Source organism: Mustela nivalis (genome assembly GCF_964662115.1).
Source record: "Mustela nivalis genome assembly, contig: HAP1_SCAFFOLD_1867, whole genome shotgun sequence".
Lineage (NCBI taxonomy): Eukaryota > Metazoa > Chordata > Mammalia > Carnivora > Mustelidae > Mustela > Mustela nivalis.
The window spans coordinates 42,182-55,997 of NW_028134797.1; positions in this window are offsets into that span (position 1 = coordinate 42,182).

A 13,816-nucleotide genomic window follows, 5' to 3' on the forward strand; every position below is an offset into this window, starting at 1 on the left:
CAACTTTATTTTATTTTATTATTATTATTATTTTTTTTTTTGCCAGCTCCCAACTTTTATACTATAGCTTTCACAGAGACACTGGCTAACACAGATTTTCAATCCAGTTTTATTCTGTCTTTCCTCTAAAACCTGTATGTCTACATGTGCAAACACACATGTGTGCATGTGCATGCACACACACACACACACACACACACACTATCTAGCTGCTCCCTGTAAGCAGAAGATACTCTGGTTTTGATAGCATCCTAAGCTCTAGCTTTCTTTGTGAAGCTTTAAAAAAATAGTCATAAAATAGTCCTAAACTATTTTTGAGTTGTAATGATGCTTTAGGTCTCTTATTTCATGAAGCCCTATGATGATATTTTGAGATGACTGTTAAATTCTTCTATAAGTGGAGGAAGTGGAGGCTCAGGAAAGTTAAGCAACTTGCCCAAGGTCATGCCACTATGACTTGGTAGAGAGGAATACTAAAGCCAGATCTAACTTGACTTCAATGCCCATAATCTTGCCAGATACCACTTGGGCTTCCAGGGAAACCTAGGTAACTGAACACTTGCTTTAACCTTGTCTGGCCCAGTGAGTAGGTGAATACTCCATACTCTACTTAATCAGATGAAAGGTTAAGAGAAGACGTGCTTTACAAATGCAAAAGGCACTACAGAAGTGTAGGTGGACTCACTAATATGTGATGAGATTATTTATTATTTGTCTGAAGGTCAAATGAAGACTTCTAAGAACCTCCACGTATCTCCCAACATCTTTGCAGGGCTTCTAGAAATTTCTTTATATTTACTCCTTTGGGCTTGATGGGTCAGGCTCTGTTGTTTGCTTCTTTTGCCTTCCTTGGCCAGGACCAATTTATCCATTAAGTACATTTAGTACAATAGGCACAATACTGAGGGCCACTGGTACTTTTAGAGGACCACAAAAATGTTTTAATTTTTTTTAATCAAAAGAAAAAGGTGAATATAATCCAAAAATTTGTACCCTTGGTGTTCTCTAGAGCTTCCTGATTCACCGTTGAAGCATTCGTTATTCTCTGTTGCTGTGTTTATTTGTGTGATGCCCACATTGGCTGAAGATCTAGCTTCCTCTTTTACACCTATGTATTTTCACTGTGTGTTCCTGGCACTTAACACAGAGCCTGATTCTTCAAGCTCAATAAATACTTGTTGAATGAATTCATGATTGGATAAGTGTCTTTATAACCAATCAAGTCCTGTGTCCAGTGGTCCAGGGCGAGCTCTGGGTACCAGTGTGGCCCCTACACTCCTCTCATGCCTTCCCAACCCACGTAATGGTGTTCTGATTCGTTGTGTTCTGACTCACTTGTTGACCTTGTATGGCACCCCAGATTCCCTGGAAATGGGGCTCAGTCTGTCCTCTAGTCAGAGACTAGAGCCCTGCCACCCCAGCCTAGACAAGGCAGCCATATTTGAAGGTATGCCTAGTTTACTTCTGTGGTAGTAACACATTTTGTTATCACAAAAATATGATAACATTTTTGGCAAGCATGACTAGCATTCTCCCCGGCTCCTGAGTGCAAGTCCTGTCTCAATTCACCCCTTGCTAGCTCTGCCCCAAGACTAGCCTGCAGCAATGTGGTTTCTGGGGTCTTTGGTCCTGCTTGACCCCAAATGTCTCTTTCTCCACCGTGGCTCGTATGTCTCTGTAGACTTCATGCTATTGCCTATCTTAGAACAAAACAGAAGTTACAGAAAACCTCAGCTGAAATGGGAAGAGGTTTTCATACTAAGCTGCTTTCATCCATTAACATCGAGTGATTTTCTTTACTGAAAACCTGTGATTCAGGTGAAGCTGAGGACTAGGAGAGGCATGAACAATACATTTTGAAGCCATGTATATATTCATTATTGAAAATTTATAATATAAAGATGCATAAAAGAAGGAAATAAAAATTATTCAATCTATGCTTTTCTTTTTGCTTATCTATATTTTCAGTTTTCAACACCGAATATGTTGTGTGTGTTTTTTTTTAAAGATTTTATTTATTTATTCGACAGAGAGAGACACAGCGAGAGAGGGAACACAAGCAGGAGGAGTGGGAGAGGGAGAAGCAGGCTTCCCGCCGAGTGGAGAGCCCGACTCGGGGCTCCATCCCAGGACCCTGGGACAAGGACCTGAGCCGAAGGCAGACGCTTAACGACTGAGCCACCCAGGCACCCGAAAATGGTTTTGTTTTTTTTTTTAAATGTCTTATTTATTTGTTACTGTGAGCAAATCTCATTTTTGAGTGGGCTCAGAATTAGAGATAGAAGATCTGAGAGGACAGCCTCTGTCTCTTGGCAGTCTGGTCCTAGAGTTCTTCTTTGACCTCTTCCCTTCTTTTGGTTAAAAGTTTAGTACATTCTGCTACCTCTTCCTTATTTTTCTTAGTATGCTGTTTCTTAGAGCGATACACCAATGTTTAAGCTGGAAGACACGTGGAGTAGCAAGATGCTGAATCCTGAGTCCTTTGTTCTAGACGTCTTACTCTCCTTATTTAGGAGCTTTCTCACACATACTAACAGACATCATCTTCTTTAGAGGGACTGAAATGTGTATGAGTTCTGCCAGCTCTTTTGGATCTCAGGCAACAAGGTGTAGGAATGTCAGTAAGTCCAGGAATGTCTTCCTTCTTTCCTTTTTTTACAAGGACCAAGCTGAGAACACTCGGATTGGCATCCACAATATAACCGTGAACAGATTCGTGTTTTCTTTTTCCAGTTCTCCTTAGTCTGTATCAGGTTATGCCCCTTACTCAACAGCAGGTGGTCTCAGCCATGGGTCAAGACACCTTGCTTCATGGAGAAGCCTTGTTTACCTTCCCTTGCACTGATTCGACCATACAACCCTCCCATTCTTCACCCAGAGCCTCAGGAGCCACTTCGGTGGCCAGATGCTTCTCAGAAAAGTATGAAGTTTGTGGTCATCGCCTCTTCAATGAGTTTCTGGAAGCCATTAGCTGGGAAAGAGATCTTCAGTTTCCTCCTGAAGCAGCCGACCGACTCCAAGTTGCCCTGAAAAAGAGAATATGTACTATTTTTATAAGAAAAAAGTTATTTTCCATTAAAAAAAAAAGATATACTCCAAAATATTAATAGGCTTTTTTTCTGGATTGTACAATTATAAGTAAATACCATATTTTTCTTTAGACATCTCTTTTCTTCCTATCTTACGCAGTGAGAAGTATGTTACTTTTGTAATTGGGAAAAAAACTTATATGTTGTTTTTTCAATAAATGTTATCAAATTTAATGGCACCACTCAGAAAGTGCTTACATTTTGGTCTATATTGTTCAAGGATGAAGTTTTTGTTTTATGTTTAAAAAAATAGTTGCAGTTATACTGTATTGTAACCTTATTTTTATTTATTTATTTCAAAAAGATTTTATTTATTTATTTGACACAGAGAGAGATCACAAGCAGGCAGAGAGGCAGGCAGAGAGAGAGGGGGAAGCAAACTCCCTGCTAAGCAGAGACCCGGATGCGGGCTAGATGTCAGGACCCTGAGATCATGACCTGAGCCGAAGGCAGAGGCTTAACCCACTGAGCCACCCAGGCGCCCTGTAATCTTATTTTTAAACTCACTCTCACATCTTTTTTTTTTTTTTTAAGATTTATTTATTTATTTTAGAGAAAGAGCATGAGCAGGAGGAGCAGTGGGAGAAGGAAAGAGAGTCTCAAGTAGGCTTTGTGCTGAGCACAGAGCCCACACTGGGGTCAGTCTCATGACCCTGAGATCACTGCCTGAGCCAAAACCAAGAGTCGGCCACTTGACCAACTTTGCCATGCAGGTTCCCCTTAAAGATTTTATTCTTTTTTTTTTTTTTTGTAAGGTTTTATTTACTTATTTGACAGACAGAGATCACAAGTAGACAGAGAGTCAGGCAGGGGGTTGCGGGGAAGCAGGCTCCCCACTGAGCAGAGATCCCGATGCAGGGCTCGATCCCAGGACCCTGAGATCATGACCAGAGCTGACCTGCGCAGAGGCTTTAACACTGAGCCACTCAGGCGCCCTAAAGATTTTATTCTTAAGTAATCTCTACGCCCAATGTAAGGCTTGAACTTAAACAACCCTGAAATCAAGAGTCACACATTCTACCAACTGAGCTAGCCAGGCACCCCTTACAAAGTCATTTTAAATGACTGCCTTGTACTCCATTGCATAACAATAACATACTTTATTTAAATGATTTGCTGTTGTTGGATGTTTACGTTGTTTTATATTATTGTCGTTAATAATAATAATAATGACTATTTTCTTTTTTTTCTATTTTTTAAAAAAGATTTTATTTATTTATTTGACAGACAGAGATCACAAGTAGACAGAGAGGCAGGCACGGTGGGGAGGGGGGGAAGCAGGCTCCCTGCTGAACATAGAGCCCGATGTGGGGCTCGATCCCAGGACCCTGGGATCATGACCTGAGCCAAAGGCAGAGGCTTTAACCCACTGGGAGCCACTCAGGCACCCCACTAATGACTACTTTCTTTAAGAAAATTTGTAGAAGCAGAATTGTTTGGCTTTTTAAAAAATATGCCCATCTTTAAGGGGTTATATTCATACTGGAGTCCCAAAAGATGGGGTTCTGTTAGTAGAGTCAGCACAGGGGAACCTGAAAGAAGTGAGGACCTGAGAGGAAACAGGTGGAAGAGAGTATGGTCATGGAGGACCACAGGTCTGGGCTAGGTAATAAGGATCATGGAGACTATGAAGGTGAATACGTGTAAAGCCATGGCAGATTAGAATGAAGCAAAGACTTACACTCTCGTTGCAGATGTTGCATCCATCATCCAAAATCCAAAACTTATTCTTGGCCTTGATTCTTTTACTCAGGCTCCTTGCTTGAGTTCCTGACCCTATGTGTAGTCTCATCGCTGTGTTTTTGATTTCTGTCTTGCTTTTGCTTAGGGCTGTCATGTAATTTGTTCAGGTTGTATACGGGTGTTCTAGGGGACATCGGTTATTGTAGTTTGTGATTTGTGCAGTGCAAAGCCTGCACAACACTTTGCTGTGGTCCTATGCTTGCCAATCACCATATTGGTGACCCTGCTCTTTTGTTACTTAGGATCTCAACAAATTCTGGATTCGCTATTCACATAAACCCCAAATACTATCCCCATTCCTGAGAAGGTCAGTTTTATTAGGAATGCAATGGCATGGATTTATATCCAGGATGGAATTCTGATCAAAACAATTCCTTCAAACTCAAGCTATCTAGGTTTCCGGCAAGTCTCTTTTTCACCTGGCATGGGAACCAGCAAGACTCAGGAGCATTAAATATAACTGATCTTAAAATACATTAAAGATAGGAAAATAGATCCAACTACTTGATGTGAAATCCAACCATCCCAGATACTAAAACTTTATGTTCATCCATAATATTTTCCTCTTAAAATAGAAACATCTGAGTGTAATAGGAAAGCAAAAGGGACTCAACAAAGACTGAAATTGTCACCTGCCTGCAGGGGAGGAGACATTTAAAAGCACTCTATTCCTTGTGGCCCTCTCTGTTGTAAAAGTTTCATGATAAATTCATCCCCAGCTAGTGCCTAGGGTGATTTAAATATATGGCAGCGGAGTCTCCAGTGGTCAATTGAGGGATAATGAGTTGTAGAACAACCAAAGTGAAACAGAAAATTCCCTTAGTTCAAGCTTTTTGTTCTTTTTCAAGTAATGGCCACAGTAATTGCAAAGGAAAGGAATGGGTAAAGAGGAAAGAGAGATGGAGAGGCTAAGGGAAAGGACGGGGTCCAAGCTTTGTGCTTATGTACTCCAAATATACACCAAGTAGCATGCTAAAAATCCTGGACGACATACGGCACATCCCATGTTGAACGTCCAAATGGAACATTTCTAACATCATTACAGTGTTGTTCATAGACAAATAAGAATACATGGCATAAAGAAATTTTTGAATATATTTTGTGAAGTGGATGATAATAGAAGATTCACCTCTAGGGGCGCCTGGATGGCTCATTGGGTTAGGACTCTGCCTTGGGCTCAGGTCATGATCTTGGGGTCCTGGCATTGAGTCCCTCATTAGGTTCTCTGCTCAGCAGGGAACCTGCTTCCCCCTCTCTCTCTTCCTGCCTTTCTGCCTACATGTGATCTCTCTCTCTGTCAAATAAATAAATAAAATCTTAAAAAAAAAAAAAAAAGATTCACCTCTAAATTCTGCCTGCCCCCTGCACACACCCTCACTCACAATTGCTATGTTTTGTACTTTTAAAAATATCAAAAGTCTTGGGGCGCCTGGGTGGCTCAGTGGGTTAAAGCCTCTGCCTTCGGCTCAGGTCATGATCCCAGGGTCCTGGGATCGAGCCCCGCATTGGGCTCTCTGCTCAGCAGGGAGCCTGTTTCCCCTCTTTCTCTCTGTCTGCTTCTCTGCCCACTTATGATCTCTGTCAAATAAATAAATAAATAAAATCTTTAAAAAATATCAAAAGTCTTGAGGTTGGAAATCTTCCTTCTCCTCACTCTCAGCACTCCCTTCTTCGCTCTCTGAGTACTATCACCAATTACAGTCAACTTCAGAGTGCCTTTCTCTTCAAAACACGTTTGCAATGAAGGAAAATTTATTGTTCATTTGTGAAATTTTTTCTGTAAGTAACTTAAAGTGCTCATCTTTGTATATTTTTAGGAGTACTTGGCAATAAGCATCCTTAAAAAAAAATAAAGCGGAAGTCTGAAAGCTTGAACGTCGAGTATTTTATACTAATTTATAGACCATAAGTTCTGTCAAGATAGAGAGTGTCTGATTTGTGGGAAAAAACCCAAAAAACAAAAAAGCCCCCAAAACAAACAAACAAAAAAACTTCTCTATCATGTATCCTTGGAATCCAAAGAACCATGGGTTCAAAGTGAGAACATATGTAACTTCTTTTATCCTTTATATTCGCAAAAGAAGAAGGAAAGAAATGGTGGGGGCAGGGTTGGGGAGAGGAAGGAAGGAAGGAAGGAGAATAATCCCTTAAGCGCGGAAACACTACGTTCTTAATAAAAATCTTTTATATTTGCCACATTCTCTGAATGATTTTGAGATTTTTCTCTTTATCATTGTTTTAAAGCAATTTGATTATGGCATGCTTTGGAATAGTTTTTGAGTTTCTTTTGCTTGGGTTTTATTGAGCTTCTTTGATTTGTGGGTAATGAAATTTAGAAATATTTCATCCATCATTTCTTTTTTTCTGCCCCTCTCCCTTCTTCAGGGACTCCTCTAGACTCCTCTACCAAATACCCCATGGATCGTGAGGTTTTTCTATTCTGGGTGATAGGAAAAGGGACTCTTCTTGACCCTGAACAATTTCCAGAGATTGTTTCCTTAAATCCTTCCAGGTGCTTCTTTTCCCAGCCTCAGGTGGCTTCCTCACCCACAGGCACTATCAGCACATAGCTGAAGACTCCAGGGCAACTACTCGGCCAATCTGTGAGGTTCCCTGCGCAGTTTTCTCTTTTCTGGTCCTCTGTACTGTGCATTCTAGCTGCCTTGGCCTGAACTGTATTCCCAGCTCTCCCCTACAGGGCACTTCCAGGTTTTCCCCTTCCTACTACATGACCTGGAAACTCTCCAGGTAACAAACTAAGGTAATTGCAGGGCTCACCTTGAATGTTTCCCTTCTTCAGGGATCACTGTTCCTCACTGTGCTATGTCCAAATGACTTGAAAACTGTATTTTGCGTTTTGTTTATTCATTTCAGAACAAGGGTAAATTAGGTCCCTGTTACTCTATCGTGGCCAGAGCATAAGTCTCAGTAAATTGAATAATCATAATGGAGACCACCTCTTTATAGTTTTCTCACTGTTCCTGTCCAGTGGTGGAGTTCATTCAAATGTTTTCTTTTTTTAAAAAAGATTTTATTTATTTATCTCACAGAGAGAGAGCAGGAGCACATAAGCAGGGGAAGCAGCAGAGGGAGAGGGAGAAGCAGGCTCCTCGCTGAGCAGGGAACCCAATGCAGGGCTCTATCCCAGGACCCTGGGATCATGACCTGAGCTGAAGGCTGACACTTAACTGACTGAGCCACCCAGGCACCCTAAAACGTTTTCATTTAAACTTGAGAGAACAGTAGCTCCTAAGGACAAATATGTTGTTACTATTTGACAATTTTGTCAGGAAGCCATTCTGTAACAGATGAGCTCCAGCTCTTTTGTTTTCCTATCCTTAGGTCCTGCTACTAAAGATGGAAAATCCTAGAGCCTGACTGGTCCAGCTGGAACCACACGTGCTTCTTTCGGCTTGGTGTGTCTCGGTTGACAGTCCTATCAAAGCTGCCGACTGTGACAGGAAGGTAAGGCCCCAAAGGAACCAGAGATGCTGTGTCCAAACAAAGGAGATGGATTCTGTGTAGCGTGTAGCCTCGAGAGTAAATACCCCCTACTTTATAACGATATTTATTGGATTTTTTAGTACTGAAATTTTATTGGCTTATGATACAATGAACTCACAGGTAAATGATTGTGAACTGTTTTCATTGTACTTGAAATCGAATGATTGCTGTTGCATCCCATTATCAGAAGAACTTACATAAGTGTGCCCTGCTGCACACACTTGGCTGCTATTCTGAACATCTAAAAATGCTCACCTACCTAACCTATCTTAGCCCTAGAGTGGCTACAAGACACGGCTAGCCTCAAGGCCTCTGGTCGGGGAACCAGTTTGGGTCAGGCAGAGAGCGCGATGTGAGGGTAAGAGGTTATAAGAGGGAAGGTACAGAAAAGGTAGCTGGAGAGATGTGTGTGTGTGTGCGTGTGTGGGTGTGTGGGTGTGGTGTGTGTATTGGAGCACAGAGACCATGATTAAGATGTAGGCCTGGGGTGTCTCTGCTGCCCAGGTAGGCAGACTGATAAAGCGTATGTGGGCAGACACTGAGGCCAAACTTGCAGGTACAATTCAAACTGAGCCTTGAGGAATAAATGAAGAACTTATTCTCCAAGTTCTGGAAGATGAGGGGCCACAACACAGTGTCCAGGCACCTGAGGAGACATAATACAGCACTACAACAGCTTGTGACCTTTGAGGTTGGATCATTTGTTCCCCAGTGGCTGCTAACTGAAGTATTGATGCTTGGTGTGTTCCTTATGGTTATACCATCCATTTTCTCCAAGTAGCTTTGTAGATCTTCGAGCTTGTTCCTGGATACCTGGAAGTCACAGTTCTCTTTTTTTAAGATTTTATTTATTTATTTGACAGAGAGAGGGAGAGGAAGAGCACAAGCAGGGGGAGCAACAGGCAGAGGGAGAGGGAAAAGCAGGCTCCCCGCATAGCAAGGGCAGCCCAAGACTTGATCCCAGGACTCCAGGATCATGACCCAAGCCAAAGGCAGTCACTTAACCAACTGAGCAACCCAGGTGCCCCAACAATACTTTTTATTAAATCTCATACACTACTGATATGGCAAAATGTATAATTTTGTGCTAAATCAGATGTCACCTTATTTGGATTCTTGTACAGACATGCAGAAGTATGGGTCAAAGAGTTAGAAAGAATCTGAGATAAAAACTTAAAAATAAGGGAAATAAATGCATTATTTTTGTTCTGTGGAAGTAGAAAAAGTCATAATCTTTTCCCTTTTCATTAGTGGAGAACTTTGATTTATCTAACACTGGTGTTCTATGTGAGTAGACATGCAGAATATTTAGAGTGGGTGGTCCATTCTTTTTTTTTAAGTCTTTTTTAAATTGAAATATAATAATGTATTTATATATCACATTAGTAACAGTTACTACATATCCACAATCCATACCTTGCCCTGTGTGGATCCGTATGCTGCTCAGACCTCCTTTAAGAAAGAGTTAATTTCAACTGATGGTTACTAGAGGAGAGGTGGGTAAAGGATGTGTGAAATAGGTGATGGGGAGTAAGGAGGGCACTGGTCCTGATGAGCACTGGGTGATTAAGATAAATTCTTAAAAAAATTTTGGGGGGGGGTGCCTGGGTGGCTCAGTCAGTTAAGCATCTGACTTTGGTTCAGGTCACAGTCTCGGGGTCTTGGGATTAAGCCCCTTGTCAGGCTCTGTGCTCAATGGGGAGTCTGCCTCTCCCTCTGCCTCTCCCCCACTCCTGCACGCACACTCTCTCTCAAATAAATAAATAAATCATCTTTTTTAAAATTAAAAAAAATGTTTTTCTTAAAAGAATTCATTTCCCAGTTGTAGGGAATATGGTTAGCTGATAGCCTCTCACTGTTAACACCTTCAGGTCTGCTTTTGAGGTTTTGAGCTGAGGTCATGCTCTTCCCAAGGTGGCCCCAGCCAAAGACCAAGCAAGATTTCGTGAGAAAGGCCTCGTCCTTCCTCCCAGGGAGGTCCCTCCAACAAGCGACCTTGCTGTGGCTCTCCAGATGAGAGGGTAGTACCTTTGCCAGCTCTGCTCTGCGTCTGAGAGCTCGTCCTGTCCAGTCCTGCTTCACAAGTGTTGCCCTCCAAGAAACTTTTTGCATTCCTCTCTGTCTCAGCATCTGCTTCTGACCCAGCTGAGGGAGAGGTGCACATACCCCAAGTGTTCACCCTGATGAACTTTCCCAAACTGGACTTCCTTATGTAACCAGCACATTCAGAAGTTCATAAAGAGCACCCCGGAAGTCCCTGTGCTACCTTGCTTCTGGTCGCCACCCCTCCTAAGAGTAACCACTATCCTAACTTCTAACAACATGGATTTGTTTTGCTTCCTAGACATGAAACAGGAGGGTATCTTTGGTGTTTGACTTCTTTTGCTCAAGATTGTAGATTTTTAAACATTCTTTTAAATTCATACAGTTTAGCTGTAAGCCTTCAAATAAATGCTTGGACTTTTACATCTTTTTATTCTTCTCTCTCTCTCTCTCTCTCTCTCTCTCTCTGTCACACACACACATACGACGAATACAATTGAATCCTTTTCGGTTCAATTTTCAATTCAATGTAGGATGTATATGAAATACAGTAAAGGTGACATAGGATGTTTGGTCTGTAAATTGGAAAATGTAGACATGCTGGGACTGTCTGTGCATCTGTTTGTTTCACACTTGCAAGATCTGTGGTTTAGCTTCCACTAGACCTGAGTCATTAGGAATAGATCACGTTTTACTATTATTATGGAGGACAGTAACTTGTTTCAAAAACCAACCAATGGACCATCAATAGCTTTACCTATGTTAAGCAGATCTTTCCTGAGTTTTAATCAATTCACTAGCTTTGCCCTAGAGAAATGGTGATCTTATTACACAGTAATTTTTTTTGCTCAATTCCGAAGACATTTCTTCACTCATTAACTACCTCATGGTTCAATAGCTTCTAGAAAAACTCTTATATCTTAAGCTGCTTGATATTCTAAGATTTCACCCATTAAATATATATGTTTAAAGACTTCTCACCTTTTGATTTTTACTCCTGACCCAATTTAGGAGCATTTTTGAAAATAATAAAGGGAAATTTAAAGGTATTTTGCATAAATGAATACATGTACTTATGTATATTATAAGTAGTCCTCGGTGAGAGGGCGGCTTCTAAGGTCTTTTTATTTATAGCTGTATTGTTGGTGGGATTATTTGCTAACCACTTCAGAAAGGGAATTCTCCATTCTTCCCTGGAGCAGAAATTATCTTGCTACAAATTGCTGTGCTTCTGCGTATGATTTTGTTTCAAATTCTTGAAACCAAAATCGTGGTTTAATATAGTTAGCCTTTTCTTTCCATTCCTAAAAGCAAGCACTCAAAAATACACATGTTTGAAAGTCAAATGAAACCAGGGTTCTGCACTCGAGAAAATCTTTTTTTTTTTTTTCTTAATGCAGTGATCTGTTAGTATTACTGATCACAATCACATATAAACTCTTTATTGGCTTTCTTGGGGAATCAAATGTGGAACTGTTCACAAAAGATGCATTTTTTTTAAATTTTATTTATTTATTTGACAGACAGAGATCACAAGTAGCCAGAGAGGCAGGCAGAGAGAGAGGAGGAAGCAGGCTCCCTACAGAGCAGAGAGCCCGATGCGGGGCTCTATCTCAGGACCCTGAGATCATGACCTGAGCCAAAGGCAGGGGCTTTAACCCATTGAGCCACCCAGGCGCCCCCAGAAGAAGCTTTAATAGAGTAAATGAATGAATTGATATAAAGGCCTTTATGTTTATCTGTTTTTAAATCTCAATAATGGTGTGTGTGTGGGGTTGCCTGGGTGGCTCAGTGGGTTAAAGCCTCTGCCTTCGGCTCAGGTCATGATCCCAGAGTCCTGGGATCGAGCCCCACATCAGGCTCTCTGCTCCGCGGGGATCCTGCTTCCCCTACCACGTCCGTGCCTGCCTCTCTACCTACTTGTGATCTCTGTCAAATAAATAAATAAAATCTTTAAAAAAAAATCTAAATAATGGGGGCACCTGGGTGGCTCAGTCATTAAGCATCTGCCTTTGGCTCAGGTCATGATTCCGGGTCCTGGGATTGAGCCCCGCATCAGGCTCTCTGCTCAGTTGGGAGCCTTCTTCACCCTCTCTCTCTGCCTGCCTTTCTCCCTACTTGTGAACTCTCTCTCTGTCAAATAAATAAATAAATAAATAAATAGATAAATCTAAATAATGATTCTAAAAAGAAGGGAGTAAATGATATGTATTTTGCCTTAAGATTTCAAAAGTTTTCTGTTTTCATGACTGATGACTCAGGAGTAGAAGCTATTATGAAGTATGCTATGTGTTACTCTAGGTATATTCTTTGAGATCTGATCTGAGAGCAACAATGAAGTTGCATAGCCTGTAGCAGGATTATACTTAATTAAATGTACTTAGAATATAGGATCTTACTATTTTAGAACTAAAAATATCTGAGATAACCACCCATCACCCCATACAGATGGGGAAGCTGACATAGAGAACAGGGAAATGACTATCCACATCACCCCACTGACAGATCTGGGGCTTTTCACACTGTCTCCTCTTTAGAGACCCAGGGTAGACTGGATCATTGTTCTTCAAAGGTTCTCAGTGTATTGGCCTCTAACTTACATATCCTTGGGAAAGAAATGACTGACATCTGAGGGTCATCTCATTTACCTCAACATTTGAAGTTATTCAACCTCTTCCAACAGTTTCTCTTTCGATGTCCATAACACACATCTGACAGTTCACTCAACTGAAATATACTGAATGAACCAGATTTAGGCCCTGCCTTCAGGGAGTGCCTAGTCAGGAGGAGAAGGCAACAAGTATAATACCATGTGAAGAGTGTGATAACAGAGGAGAGTTATGGAGGGTCCCCAAACGGGACTTGAGAGGGGGGTTGAGGAAGATGGGAGGTGAGAAGAACACTTTGAGGAATGGAGAAAACATGCCATGTCTGAGAGTTATGCCTCTGAGTCTACAGGGAAAGGACTTTTTTTATTGACTATGGAGAAAACCAAGTAGGAAAACAATAAAGTCTGGTAGAATTTTGCTTTGAATGAAGAACCTAATCTAAGGTTAGGAAAACCAACAAGCTCTGGTGGGAAGAATACTGGATGGGAAGTCTGGGAACCCAGGTTGTCCTCTTGGCTATGCTGCTAACTGACCTAGGAACATGACATAATCTATTTTTTTTTTAAGATTTTATTTATTTATTTGACAGAGAGAGAGATCCCAAGTAGGCAGAGAAGCAGGTTGGGGAGAGGGGAGCAGGCTTCCTGCTGAGCAGAGAGCCTGATATGACCATGAGATCATGACCTGAGCCGAAGGTGAGCCACCTAGTTGCCCCATGACATAATCTTTTTAGGTTTTAGATTCTTCACTCAAAAAATAAGGAGTGGAAGATGATATCTGAAGTTGCTCAGATTCTAGCATCTAAGGATTCTATGAGTCTACATAGCT